The sequence below is a fragment of the Rhagoletis zephyria genome, unplaced genomic scaffold (genome assembly GCF_001687245.7).
Source record: "Rhagoletis zephyria isolate East Lansing unplaced genomic scaffold, Rhagoletis_zephyria_1.1 Rzeph_scaffold_02473, whole genome shotgun sequence".
Classification (NCBI taxonomy): domain Eukaryota; kingdom Metazoa; phylum Arthropoda; class Insecta; order Diptera; family Tephritidae; genus Rhagoletis; species Rhagoletis zephyria.
The window spans coordinates 26,230-42,450 of NW_016159557.1; positions in this window are offsets into that span (position 1 = coordinate 26,230).

The window sequence follows — 16,221 nt, forward strand, 5'->3', positions numbered from 1 at the left end:
GTAGAGCCAATGCTCTAAAAAATAAAGCATCCTAATCATCGTAATCCTGTCTTCCTGCTGCTGGAACACCACCTGAGGAATCATCGTGCTGCTGCCTTATCATACCTCATTTAGTGACATAGTTTATCGGGATATGGAAATTCTCATGTGAGTAGATTGATTTTAGCAGCTAACTTTGTTTAAAAAGTGTTACTATCATTTTTGACAATTCTTAAATAATAAATAAATATTGTAAAGGTGGGTAACGGTTAAAGGGAAATCCCTGTATCCACTTAACACTTAACTGACTTAGAAAAAATTAAATATGGACGCACAAACTCTGGAAGCTATTCTTAATACTGCCATTCATACTGCGACCAAGCATTCCCGGAGGGAATTTCAGTCTCGGGTTGACGAACTGACAAACAGGTTAGCAAGGATCGAATCACCAGTTCGTGTTACCCAATACGAACCGGTGGCTATTCAACCCGGAATACCATGTGACGAATCCTTGGAGCTTGTGAAAACCTTGCCGGAATTCAAAGGCGACGCGACCCGTTATGTGTCTTGGAGATAAGCAGCTCATACTGCTTATAGAGTGTTCGAAGCGTATCACGGTAGCTCAAGACACTACCAAGCGGTAGGCATAATCCGAAATAAAGTAGTAGGAGCCGCAGATAATGTTTTATCCTCTTTCAATACAGTCTTAAATTTTCACGCTATCATTTCTCGACTATACTTTGCCTATGCGGACAAAAGACCAATTTACTTAATTGAACAGGAGTTATCGACCCTTAGACAAGGAAAATCATCAATAGTGGAGTTCTGTGATGCAGTGGAGAGAAAGTTGACTCTGATAGTCAATAAAGCAATCATGACTCACGGTGAGAACACTACGCTGATAGGATCACTTAATAAGAAATATCGGGATGATGCACTTCGCGTGTTCATCTCGGGACTCAATCGCCCTTTGTGCGATGTTCTCTTCTCCTCTAGGCCCGCTGATCTGCCGTCAGCACTTGCCCTAGCGCAGGAACTGGAAGCGAACCAAGCCACATCAATGTTAGATCCTTATTATTATTCACCCCAATACCGTAGAATACCTCAAGACCAACGAGGACAAACTCGAACTCAGCAAACTCCAGTACCAATGGACATAGATCCGTCGTACTNGCGAAGAGTCGCTGTCACAAGCAATTCCCACTGTAAAGAACCCCATAAACTGTTTTCGGAATCAAATAGTCCTTGAAGAAGGAAATCACACAGCACTTAGCTCGAAAATTATATTTAAATCCCGAATGAGGCACCGAATATCGCTCAATAAAGTAGGAGAACTGATGAAAACTATAAAACAATGTGTCAACCCAAATGTTGTNTGAAAAAAGACAGCATGGAAGTGACCAGCTGCCAATACAAAAGGTACACCGTATCACCAATATCGCCCAAGACCAATACGAACCGGAAGGTGAATACTGGAGTGATACCGGGTATAATGACTATTATCATGACACGGAACCTCAAGAGTGCTGAATATGACCTGGACGGACCGAAGGACGACGTTAATTTTTTAGGACTAAGTCCCTCTTGCCCTTTGTCGAAAGGACACTTGGGGGAAGAGGAATAATATTTATAATCGACACCGGTGCTGCAAAAAGCTATGAAAAAACACCTTAACGCTCTAAAGGGAATAAAACCTGTGAATAACCCTTTCACTGTCAAATCCGTCCATGGTACCGATATAATTAACAAAAAATTTACAGGAAAAATATTAAATAAGAATGTTGAATTCTTTGTCCTACCCAGTTTGAAGACCTTTGACGGCATTATAGGATTCGAGTTATTAAAAGAGGTAAATGGTAGTATTGACCTAAAGAGTGGTACGTTGAGTTATGATGGTGGAAAGGAAAAACTCTTGTACTACTATTGCTCGGACGTTAACAAATTAGTAGAAACTAAATCGGAAACAAGCAAGGACAATATTGATATCTCTATATTGCTAAAGCGTCATGCTGAAGTTTTCGCTTATCCAGATGAAGCGCTGCCCTACAATACCAGCATTGTAGGTACGATAAGGACCGTGGACGATTTACCCGTCTACTCGAAAAGTTACCCGTACCCCATTGCTTCTGCGGAATTTGTCAATAAGGATATATCCGATCTGTTGCGNAGCAGTGTGAATTGCCCATCCTGGCAAAGATTCAAGATGGACTGGTCACGGCATATCCGGCCGCCAAATTCCGTCACACCACCAAACAGGTAATAGACGTCTTCAACAAAGATGACTAGCGCGATATTCTTCAAACCGAACATAACCGAGCTCATCGGTCACTCCGTGAAAACCAGGAACAGGTCCTTGAAAGTTATCATTTCCCTGAAATACGGAAAATTTTGAGGGAAATAATTTCTACTTGCAAGATATGTCACGAGGCCAAATACCAACGCCATCCCCCAAACCCAGAAATAGGATCGACTCCTTTACCANCGATCTGTTGCGTGACGGAATCATTAGACCACCCCGTTCCCCTTATAACAATTCAAATTGGGTTGTAGATAAGAAAGGTTTAGACGAAAAAGGCAACAAGAGATCACGACTCGTAATTGACTTTAGGAAGCTAAACACCACCACAAAAAGTTATAAATACCCAATACCGGACACTTCTGCGATTTTAGCAAACATGGGAAGTGCAACATTTTTCTCCACAATAGACCTCAAATCAGGATTTCACCAAATCAAACTCGCAGAAAAGGATAGAGAGAAAACGGCTTTCTCGGTCAACAACGGAAAGTACGAGTTTTGTAGGCCCCCTTTGGTTTAAAAAAAATGCTCCTAGCATTTTCCAGAGAGCCATTGATGATGTCCTTAGGGATGAAATTGGGAAAACGTGTCATGTTTACATAGACGATGTTATCATTTTCTCCAAAACTGCCGAACAACACAGTAAGGACATTGATCAAATCCTGACAAAATCGATGCCAATATGCGCGTTTCGCCTGAGAAATCCAAGTTCTTTCAGGAAAGTGTTGAATTTCTAGGCTTTACCGTATCAAAAGAGGGAATAAAAACATGCCCCGATAAAGTCAAAGACATTTTAGAGTTTTCGATTCCAAAATCGTTACGAGCTTTGCGTTCATTCCTAGGATTAGCAGGATATTATCGACGGTAAAACCTCTAACGAAGTACCTAAGGGGGGAAAACGGAAATATAGGCGCTAATCAGTCAAAGAAAATTCAAATTACTCTTGATGAAGACGCACTTAACGCATTTAATAAGATTAAAACAATCCTTGCATCAGAAGACGTATTGCTTCTTTATCCTGATTACAAACAAACATTTGATCTGACTACAGATGCCTCTTCTTATGCCATAGGCGCCGTTCTGTCACAGAATAGAAGACCTATCACAATGATTTCCAGGACCCTCTCCTCAACCGAAGAAAACTACGCTACCAACGAGAGAGAACTGCTGGCAATAGTATGGGCTCTACAAAAGCTTCGTAACTATTTGTATGGCGTAAATAATTTGAATATTTACACCGACCATCAACCACTCACATTCGCTTTATCCGATAAAAATCCGAACGCGAAAATGAAAAGATGGCGGCCTTTGTTGAGGAATTTTCACCGCAGTTTCTTTACAAGCCTGGTAAGGAAAACTTCGTCGCGGACGCCCTCTCCCGACAACATATAAATGCATTAGACCATGACATGGACTCGGCAAGCATGGCTGCGAATAGCGAAGAGTCGCTGTCACAAGCAATTCCCACTGTAAAGAACCCCATAAACTGTTTTCGGAATCAAATAGTCCTTGAAGAAGGAAATCACACAGCACTTAGCTCGAAAATTATATTTAAATCCCGAATGAGGCACCGAATATCGCTCAATAAAGTAGGAGAACTGATGAAAACTATAAAACAATGTGTCAACCCAAATGTTGTGAACGGCTAGCAGTGTGAATTGCCCATCCTGGCAAAGATTCAAGATGGACTGGTCACGGCATATCCGGCCGCCAAATTCCGTCACACCACCAAACAGGTAATAGACGTCTTCAACAAAGATGACTAGCGCGATATTCTTCAAACCGAACATAACCGAGCTCATCGGTCACTCCGTGAAAACCAGGAACAGGTCCTTGAAAGTTATCATTTCCCTGAAATACGGAAAATTTTGAGGGAAATAATTTCTACTTGCAAGATATGTCACGAGGCCAAATACCAACGCCATCCCCCAAACCCAGAAATAGGATCGACTCCTTTACCAGAATATACGGGAGAAATCCTTTTTGTCGACATTTACTCCACCGATAAGACACATTTCCTAACATCAATAGACAAGTTCTCAAAGTTTGCAATAGTATTTTCAATCAAATCTAGAGGCGTAATTGATGTTAAAGAATCCACATACGAACTTCTCAATTTTTACAGAAATACTAAGGTGTNCCACAAAAAGTTATAAATACCCAATACCGGACACTTCTGCGATTTTAGCAAACATGGGAAGTGCAACATTTTTCTCCACAATAGACCTCAAATCAGGATTTCACCAAATCAAACTCGCAGAAAAGGATAGAGAGAAAACGGCTTTCTCGGTCAACAACGGAAAGTACGAGTTTTGTAGGCCCCCTTTGGTTTAAAAAAAATGCTCCTAGCATTTTCCAGAGAGCCATTGATGATGTCCTTAGGGATGAAATTGGGAAAACGTGTCATGTTTACATAGACGATGTTATCATTTTCTCCAAAACTGCCGAACAACACAGTAAGGACATTGATCAAATCCTGACAAAATCGATGCCAATATGCGCGTTTCGCCTGAGAAATCCAAGTTCTTTCAGGAAAGTGTTGAATTTCTAGGCTTTACCGTATCAAAAGAGGGAATAAAAACATGCCCCGATAAAGTCAAAGACATTTTAGAGTTTTCGATTCCAAAATCGTTACGAGCTTTGCGTTCATTCCTAGGATTAGCAGGATATTATCGACGGTAAAACCTCTAACGAAGTACCTAAGGGGGGAAAACGGAAATATAGGCGCTAATCAGTCAAAGAAAATTCAAATTACTCTTGATGAAGACGCACTTAACGCATTTAATAAGATTAAAACAATCCTTGCATCAGAAGACGTATTGCTTCTTTATCCTGATTACAAACAAACATTTGATCTGACTACAGATGCCTCTTCTTATGCCATAGGCGCCGTTCTGTCACAGAATAGAAGACCTATCACAATGATTTCCAGGACCCTCTCCTCAACCGAAGAAAACTACGCTACCAACGAGAGAGAACTGCTGGCAATAGTATGGGCTCTACAAAAGCTTCGTAACTATTTGTATGGCGTAAATAATTTGAATATTTACACCGACCATCAACCACTCACATTCGCTTTATCCGATAAAAATCCGAACGCGAAAATGAAAAGATGGCGGCCTTTGTTGAGGAATTTTCACCGCAGTTTCTTTACAAGCCTGGTAAGGAAAACTTCGTCGCGGACGCCCTCTCCCGACAACATATAAATGCATTAGACCATGACATGGACTCGGCAAGCATGGCTGCGAATAGCGAAGAGTCGCTGTCACAAGCAATTCCCACTGTAAAGAACCCCATAAACTGTTTTCGGAATCAAATAGTCCTTGAAGAAGGAAATCACACAGCACTTAGCTCGAAAATTATATTTAAATCCCGAATGAGGCACCGAATATCGCTCAATAAAGTAGGAGAACTGATGAAAACTATAAAACAATGTGTCAACCCAAATGTTGTGAACGGCTAGCAGTGTGAATTGCCCATCCTGGCAAAGATTCAAGATGGACTGGTCACGGCATATCCGGCCGCCAAATTCCGTCACACCACCAAACAGGTAATAGACGTCTTCAACAAAGATGACTAGCGCGATATTCTTCAAACCGAACATAACCGAGCTCATCGGTCACTCCGTGAAAACCAGGAACAGGTCCTTGAAAGTTATCATTTCCCTGAAATACGGAAAATTTTGAGGGAAATAATTTCTACTTGCAAGATATGTCACGAGGCCAAATACCAACGCCATCCCCCAAACCCAGAAATAGGATCGACTCCTTTACCAGAATATACGGGAGAAATCCTTTTTGTCGACATTTACTCCACCGATAAGACACATTTCCTAACATCAATAGACAAGTTCTCAAAGTTTGCAATAGTATTTTCAATCAAATCTAGAGGCGTAATTGATGTTAAAGAATCCACATACGAACTTCTCAATTTTTACAGAAATACTAAGGTGTTGGTCTGTGACAATGGGAGATCGTTGAATTCGGAAACCATTAAATCAATACTTAAAAACCACTTTGGCGTCGAAATCTACACCACCCCACCCGCCCATAGTACGACTAACGGGCAAGTGGAAAGATTCCACAGTATCCTTACGGAAATTGCTCGCTGTCAGAAGCTTGAGACTGGTATCTCTGACACAATTGAGCTAATTTTGCTAGCCACAGCTAAGTACAACCGCACAATTCATTCAGTAACGAATAAAAAGCCAATAGACGTAATACATTCAACACCGGACGAATTAATAAGGGAAATAAAAACTAGACTTACACGTATTCAGCAGAAAGATTAACCAAGACATAATGAAAATAGACAAACACGACAGTATAATCCAGGGGATAAAGTTTATGTGAAGACTAACAAAAGAATAGGAAAAAAGTTTTCAAAACTTTACACCGAAAAAGTAATCCAAAAGGATCTTGGTACNAACCAAGACATAATGAAAATAGACAAACACGACAGTATAATCCAGGGGATAAAGTTTATGTGAAGACTAACAAAAGAATAGGAAAAAAGTTTTCAAAACTTTACACCGAAAAAGTAATCCAAAAGGATCTTGGTACATTTGTTATAATTGAGGAACTAGAAGTGCACAAAAATAATTTAAGACACTGACCGCTCTCTCCTTTGTCGCCCTTAGGATCATTTTGCTCTCGTTAAGCTTTCGCCAACGCAGGAATACTCGATTATACCAACACTTACTACATCCCAATTACATCCGGAGCTGTAGCTGTTTATGAGCAGCATGGCCTTTTACTTCACCAAACTAATTTGTCAGCATTCGAAGCAATAGCTGAGGAGACAGACAAACTACTGATCCAATTCCCACAATCACATATTAAACGACTACTGGAGAATGATGCTAATTAAATATTACAACTATTGGACGCGATAAAAATACACCATCGGTACGCTAGAAGTATTAACATTCTGGGGACTGCCTTGAAATACATAACAGGGACTCCAGACTCTGACGACTTTCAAATGCTCGAGACCAGAACCAATGCCCTATTAGACACAAACGAACAACAAATAGCGGTAAATTCAGCTAAACAAAAGAAAATAGACGAATTTACAGTGACAGTAAATAAATTATTACAAAATGCAAAAAGCACTCAAATAGATACGGGATATCTCTTTTCTCTAGCCTCCACCAGAAATAGAGCAGTTATAAAGGAATTGGAAACCATTTTAACGTCAGTCACTCTGGGCAGGTTAAATATTGTCAACCCTATCCTGCTAAATGGTATGGAGATTAATGGTTTGTTAGCTGCTGAACACTCTGCAAACATTAGCATAAGTAATTTATTGTCCATTTCTAAAATTACTATATTTCAAGATACGAATTGGATTTACTTTGTTATTAAATTTCCAAAAATAGACAGATTTTGTAATAATGTAAAGTTGCTGCCAGTGATCCATGACGGAAAAATTATCGCTCTTGTAAAATTTGATGTAGAGATTACGGTAAACACTACCACTTACGTCAACTGGGCTAACACCGGTAAACACGTATCCGGTCAATATTCCACTTCCACCGATATTGCTGACGGTGCGTCGGCAGGTTTGAGTGTGGAAATAGCGTAGCAACAACTCTCCCACCGATATTGATGACGATGCGTCGACCAGGTAGCGCGTGACAACAACAACATCGTTGCAGCGGAAAAGCCAACAGCAAGAGGTAAAATTGCCGAATTGCATTTTGCAAGTCACAAGGCAAAACATGTGCAGCAACTGGTAGGTGGTAAGAAAGCGTCAGGTATTAAGGCGTAGTCGCCGCAATATTTTACTTAGCAAATTCAGTTGTAATAACTCGACCGATACAAACGGCTGCTCTTGTGCAAACAAGAGAAACAAAATAACATTAAAACCCAACCAAGTGTTTTAATAATTGCTCTTGTGCAAGCAAGAGAAATGAAATAACATTAAAACCCAACCAAGTGTTTTAATAAGATATATTTAAAATCATACACTCAATGCTAACAAAATAATTTAAAAAATTTCATAATTAAAAATGTGAATATGTGGATTATCCGGTTCTGTTTCAAGTTATTCTCGCTAACTTCAGAGTAATTCCATATAAGAAGGGTAAAAATCTGGCTGTAGTCGACAATGAGCGAAAATGGATTGAACGGTAAACCAATAATTAGCCACGTAGTCTATGGCTTTGGGATTTGCAAATACCTCAGCCTGGAAACCCGAAGCATATTCCCCAATAGAAAAAGTGAAGCTTATCCCCATTAACTTCGAAAAAATAATCCAGATCCTGACCCTGAGTCAGTTTTGGAGCCATCAGTGAAGATTCGACAATGTTCGAGTTCGGGCTTCGTGCTGGAATTAAACCAGCATTCCCTCAGGGAGCTCTCTCTCTGTAGACTCTTCAACAAAGGTAATGGTGGCGCACAATCCTGTAGCATTGCAAGGACACATGTGCTCAGTGTTATAGCAACATCCGTTTCTTTTTAGTCTTCAGGTGGCCTTTAAAGCTTCACCACGTATGATGACACAAAGTGACGGTAAGTTCACCAGTGCGTCAAGAGCAACCATTTTGGTTGTTTACTATCGAGACCAGATGAATTTTAGTGGACCCCCACTTAGAAGTTGTGGACCCCCATATTTTTTCAAGCCAACGTAGACCCCTGTCGAGTCTCCCGTGGACCGCTTGGGGTCCACCTGGACCACTTTGAAAATCACTGTAGTATACGGAAATTTATTTATTTTTTTATGTTTTTTATTTAGAATAACGTCTTGTCCGGCTATTTGGTATACAGGTATGTAGAGCTATGAATTTAAAAAATTCTGTAAGTTTCCCAGTACTGCAAAGCTTTTGCCATTCACTTGGGAGTGGCCAGAAGTGATTTGTTTGCTTACGGTTCAAATCGTAGCTCAATTCGTACGGATAATTATATCCACATATGCCCTGGGTAGCGACCAAACACCCTTTTGGGAGCGAGCTAACGTGACAAGGTGTATTACCCCGTGTGCGCTGGGTTTGGGTCCCTGCACGTTAAAACACTACCGAATGAAAAAGCCATGCCTCGGATGAATAAATGTCCTCGGGAAAATAAAGACTGACAGCACCGCTATCCATGAAATGCGATGAACGGGGCCGATTTGTCTCATTGTCCGATTTGGCTTATATTCGAGATATAAATATATTGGTAAAGGTAGGGGCAATATCTACTATTGCACAAAAAGTGCTGCAAGGTGGCGCTGGAGTCGAGTCGAGTTATTGGTAAAAATCGTCAAGTGAAGTCAATCGGAGACACCAAGGATCAAATTTAAATTACCACCGTTAAATCAATCACTAGAACAATTGCTTTACGGCGACTAAACAGAATAAAGACGATTCTTGAAAAATGCCTTCAAATACAGATGTAACACTTCTGAGGTATTTCGTCTGAAATAGGTAAGTCTATGTATATTGGATTTCTGTGAACTAATGATACTCCCCCATTTTGAAATTGCCACAAGGACGTTTCACCATCGGACCAGACAGTTGTTGCCACAAGAACTTCTCCACGGACATAACGCTTTCATTAGGTTATTTAAGACCGCAATGGAGGATATGCCTTCTGACGACTACAAAAGCAAACGTGAACGTGAACTGTTGGTAAAAACGTTGGACCAAATGTTTAAATAAAAAATTAATTTTGGGCGGGACGAAGTCTGCCGGGTCTGCTAGTAATAACATAAAAACCGATTTGTTTTTTTTTAACTCGTAACTTGAATTCCAGTTCTGCTTAGATACAAAAATTTAAAATCAAAGGTTTGTCTCTACGGGAAGGCATTGGTGTTATGGAAGAGATTAAAAATAATTAACTCAAATGGAGGATCAAAAATATTTGAAAACAATTAATTTCAGTCTTGAAAAGAAATTAAGGATTCATATCTTAGTGTAATATAGTCCGCATTATTTTTAATAATAGTAAAAAGTGAAAACTAAATCGATGCATTAACACTACTGGAAATATGAAAATTTCGAACTCCGTCCAAACCTTGAAATAAACTGAATAAAAAACAAAACATTAAACTGTACTTAGATTTTTGGCTGTTTTTCGAGCATATTTGGAGGCATATTTAATGTTTATCTTAGCATTTAAATTAGCTTTTTTCTTGCTTATTTTCTTCGCACATCACTTTAATCACACACATCATACATCACTTTGATTGAAACACCACTTTGTAGTTTATCCAGAATACTGGTTAATCAAAGAAATCCAAAAAGTTAAAATTTTGTGAGCGTGGTATGCATAAATAAACAAAGAAAGTTGTAGGTATTGAGGTAAAATTGTTTTGAAGTTGCACTTATAAAAGTTACAATGTTTTGTTTTAGAGACTTGCATTAATGAAGGAATTCCACGCATACAGGGTTGCGTTTACCGTGTACGCACTGTATATATTTTTCATCGGATAAACAGAAATTAAGTTACGAACAATTATAAGGCTCAAACTACGAAAAACGCGTTTTTATACCATAAGTCCAGATTGTGAGGGGGTATTCAAAATTCTAAGTATGCATATTTTTTGTCCATCATTAGATCTATAACTTTATTAGTCACACAGTGTTAATATCCCGACGAAATCCTAGACGATGGTACCGGATGGGGAACGGTACATGACGGTAGGAGGTTTAGTTTGGGTTAAAGTCTCACACTGACGGGCTTTCGATGCTTCCTCCTCGTAAATAAACATGTGCAGTATAAACTTAATTATTTAAATCGACGAATAATTTTATATCAACTTTTGTGAACTTCTATTTATATGTTTATGTACAACATACCTTTATTGGTTACAATAATTTTAAGCTATAATAAAAAATTTTAGTAATAATTATTGGCTTTGGAAAAAAAATGTATATATTGGAAAAAACAACAATGCCTAAGCGGTAGAAGTTATAGCAGCTATTTCGGAGATCACCACATCTCCTCATCAGACTTCCGTTTTTCTAGACCAACAGCAGGGATCGAACCCGCGTCATCGATGTGCGAAGTCAGCGCTAACCACTGAGCTATGCACACCCCGTAAGCTTTTGTTGCTAATCCATTTTCCTTATTCAACCTACTACAATTAAGTGCATCTGATTCGCCGCTATTAAAGTTTGACAGCGTGGTTGTTATTGTTAATTCCAAACATGAAATAGATTCATTGCATAGTTTTTAGGGCAGGCTCATCCCATATATTTATTTGTCAATTTTTATTGTGACGTGTTCGTATTTATTTCAATAGTGTTATTGAGCTTTGTACCATGATACAAATATTTAAAGGTAGTTTCACTTCTTCTTCTTATCCGCCATTGCTCCCATTTGACGTAAACTGTGCTTTTGACGTTTTCTTTTAAATTGAAGCTACCATATTCTTGGTGGTGGTTTTTTACTTCAAAAAAATTGTTTCAAAAATTATTTCATGTAATATATTTTGAGCGTCATTTTATAGCGAGCTTTTAGTGGTTTATTTCTAAAATTAATTATAAAACGGAAGGCAAGTAAAATACTCTTATTACATTGCGTAATGCACATAGATAATTATCTAAATCGACGAATAATCTATTGTTTATGCAATCATTTTCATCATTATTTAGAACGATTATCTGCATATTTCGGGATGGCCACGTGCATGGTAACTTCACCAAGGTGTTGTTTGCTTGTTCCAATCACTTTTCGGCGGAAAATTTTCAGCCTCGTGATGGATGTGCTCAATCTAAGCGAAACTCTGCACCAGCAGCAGTAGAGCGAGTAGTTTATCTATCTATAAACTCCCATTTCCCATTTTCCCAGCTCCCATTTGACGTAAACTGTGCTTTTGACGTTTTCTTTTAAATTGAAGCTACCATATTCTTGGTGGTGGTTTTTTACTTCAAAAAAATTGTTTCAAAAATTATTTCATGTAATATATTTTGAGCGTCATTTTATAGCGAGCTTTTAGTGGTTTATTTCTAAAATTAATTATAAAACGGAAGGCAAGTAAAATACTCTTATTACATTGCGTAATGCACATAGATAATTATCTAAATCGACGAATAATCTATTGTTTATGCAATCATTTTCATCATTATTTAGAACGATTATCTGCATATTTCGGGATGGCCACGTGCATGGTAACTTCACCAAGGTGTTGTTTGCTTGTTCCAATCACTTTTCGGCGGAAAATTTTCAGCCTCGTGATGGATGTGCTCAATCTAAGCGAAACTCTGCACCAGCAGCAGTAGAGCGAGTAGTTTATCTATCTATAAACTATAACAAGGAGCACTAAGAATTTGTAAATTTTTTTTACCTCCCTCTAAGTTTTTGCTTCCATAGTGCTTTCATTGACGATAAGCTACTTTTTAACTATTCCTTTGTTCATATGTCCTCTAAAAAGGATCAAAATTAAAGCAACATCCTAATATCTATAATAATATCTAATGGAACACTGCATATAATGCCAAATTTTTTTGAGGTAAGGTAATTTAAGGTATTTAAATTAATACACACTTATTAACAGCTATGCTAATACGATGAATTAAGTGAATTTGCCTTGTTATTTTTTAATGCATAAAAAAATCCTTTAAAAAATAATCAAATTTCCAAAACAATAATTTGTTGAGGTGCAGTGATACTCGAGCGATTTACGAAAAGCATAAACGTCATAAGCACAGTTTATGTCAAAAAATTTCAAATTTCTTTTTTTGTATCATGCTTTGTACCACGATTTGTTTGTTAGGAAATAATTGCTATAACTTCTGCCGCTTAGGCATTGTTGTTTTTTCCATTTTTCCTAACAAACAAATCGTGGTACAAAGCTCAATAACACTATTGAAATAAATATTAATACGCCACAATAAAAATTGACAAATAAATATATGGGATGAGCCTGCCCTAAAAACTATGTAATGAATCTATTTCATTTGTGGAATTACAATAACAACCATGCTATCAAGCTTTAATAGCGGCGAATCAGCTGCACTTGATAGTAGTAGGTTGAATAAGGAAAATGGATTAGCAGCAAAAGCTTACGGGGTGTGCATAGCTCAGTGGTTAGCGCTTTTGACTTTGCACACCGATGACGTGGGTTCGATCCCTGCTGTTGGTCTAGAAAAAAAGAAGTCTGATGAGGAGATATGGTGGTCTCCGAAATAGCTGCTATAACTTCTACAGCTTTGGCATTGTTGTTTTTTCCATTTTTCCTAACAAACATATCGTGGTACGAAGCTCAATAACACTATCGAAATAAATATGAATACGCCACAATAAAAATTGACAAATAAATATATGGGATGAGCCTGCCCTAAAAATATTCAATGAACCTTTTTTAAGAAGTTTCACTTCTATCACGTGTCTCGGTGCTACACGCGCCTTTTTTGGTCGTTCATATAAAGCAGTGGATAAAAATATACAAATATGTGAAAGTCAAGTTTATCTGTTTAAAAGAACAGCACTAATATTTCCTGGAAACACACATCAATTTACATCTTCTATCTCGCTTCCGACACAGAATTTCCTTCGGACAAAGTTACGCAAAAAAGCTGTCAATTTCTTACTCGTTCGTTTTTAGGCATGAAATTGTTACCAATTTCGAAAGTTCAAAAATACGGTTCAGCATACTATTTCTACGATTCGTATCAAAATCCGAATACGAAAGAGTTGCGGATTAGGGTGTTAAGTTAATGTTTTTTCAGCATTTGTGACGATTCAAATTGGATGTATGTCTTCTTGTCAAGCCCGTCAGGAGGGGGGGAGAGGGGTGAAACCCCCGGGCACGGGCTTTTTAAGGGGCCCGAAATATCGGAACCATAACTTGTTATTATTCGTTTACAATGTATTTGCTCCTTCGTTATAGGCTTTTATTATCAAAATGTTCCAATTCGGGCTGATTGTTTCTGACTCAATACATAAAAGAAAATGAACACATGCTTTTAAATTAATAAAATTTATGTATAGGGCCCGTAATTTTTCAGTCAGCGTCTCCCGACGACCCTGCTTGTTGTATACTTCAGCACTTTACAGCAAAGAAAACCTGTAACTATAGTCTCATTCTGGATCTTTATTTATAATTTTTTTAGTCTAAAATCGAAATACAGACCACGATATACTTTTAAGCTAAGTGTACACGGTAGAGAAAAAACGCGAGATTTTTTGCTCCTTCGTTATAGGCTTTTATTATAAAAATGTTCCAATTCGGGCTGATTGTTTCTGACTCAATACATAAAAGAAAATGAACACATGCTTTTAAATTAATACAATTTATGTATAGGGCCCATAATTTTTCAGTCAGCGTCTCCCGACTACCCTGCTTGTTGTATACTTCAGCACTTTACAGCAAAGAAAACCTGTAACTATAGTCTCATTCTGGATCTTTATTTATAATTTTTTAGTCTAAAATCGAAATACAGACCACGATACACTTTTAAGCTAAGTGTACACGGTAGAGAAAAAACGCGAGATTTTTACAAAAATCTCGCTAGAGACGTGTAAACACTCAATAGAGCTCTACGAGAGACTCACCTACAAAGTCTATGTGAGAGTTATTTAGCGAGACTTTTTCGCCGTGTACACAGTCCAACGAAGCTAGATCGAAAACTCTACGACAACTCTACGCTCTATTTAGCAAGCTAAATAGACTTTTTGCTCTACGGAGACGTATAGTAAAGTCTTGACAATGAACTTCATTACATATTGTTAAATTTTGAAATGGCTACGACATTAAATCGTATATTCGATACAAGCACAATTTTAAGTGCAATTAGAACGTAGCCAAATAATGTACCGGGGATCATCCTCTTATTTTCATTGGTATTTCAATGGCTTTTCCAATAGCCTCCGTCCTCTGCAAAGGGGCATAATTATTGGTTAAAACATAAGGGGTATTCACAAATTTAGCAGGTGGTCTGGCACTCTGGCAATAGTCGTTGCTTGAGTTATCTCCTGTTTTGTCAGAGTGCCAGGCCACTTGCTCAACTTGGTGAATACCTACATACATATATATAGTAGTTTGGCTGGAACTGCTCCGAGAAACTCCTTTCAAGGGAATTTTAAATATTAAAGGTTGTTTGATGCGAGTCCAAAAGTAGACATAGTACCGAAGAGAGAGGTTGCCATGTTTAATTTTTAGGTACATTTGTCTACTTTTAGGTACAATTTTTTTCGGCGAATAAGTACAATTTAAAATATAATTATTGTTCATATTGCGAAAATGTATTTTATGACGTCAGAAAATAGGTGAATGCTGTCAAATCGCCGAAGGGTTAGCGCTCCGCTGATGGCGCCAACTATATTTTCTACATCGTGGCTTTGATATCTATCTATACTAATTATATAAAGAGAAGTCCCTTTTTTTTGTAACGGGTAATCTCGCGAACGGCTGGTCCGATTTTCATGAAATTTTGTATACAAATAGCTTTCGGTAACCACCATGTTTTAGGCTAAAAAAATTTTACCTTTTTTCGGGTAGGTGGACAAGGGACCGGTCTATTCGAAAAAATCTTATTATAGTCCGATTTGCATAAAATTTAGTACGTAAGTAGCTTTTTAGCATATATGACCCATTTTTTCCGGGAAGTGGTCCAGGGACCGATCTATTCGAAAAAATCGAATGTACGGTCCGATTTGCTTAAAATTCGGTGCGCGGGTAGCTTTTTAGCATGTATTAGTATATGTGACCAATTTTTTCCGAGAAGTGGACCAGGGACCGATCTATTCCAAAAAATCGCATTTATGGTCCGATTTGCTTAAAATTCGGTACGTAAGTAGTTTTTTAGCATATATTAGGATATATGGTCCATTTTTTCCGAGAAGTGGACCAGGGACTGATCTATTCGAAAAAAATCGTATTTACGGTCCGATTTGCTTAAAATACGTTACGCAGGTAGCTTTTTAGCATATATTAGCATATATGATCCATTTTGTCCGAGAAGTGGACCAGGGACCGATCTGTTCGAAGAAATCGTATTTATGGTCCGATTTGCTTAA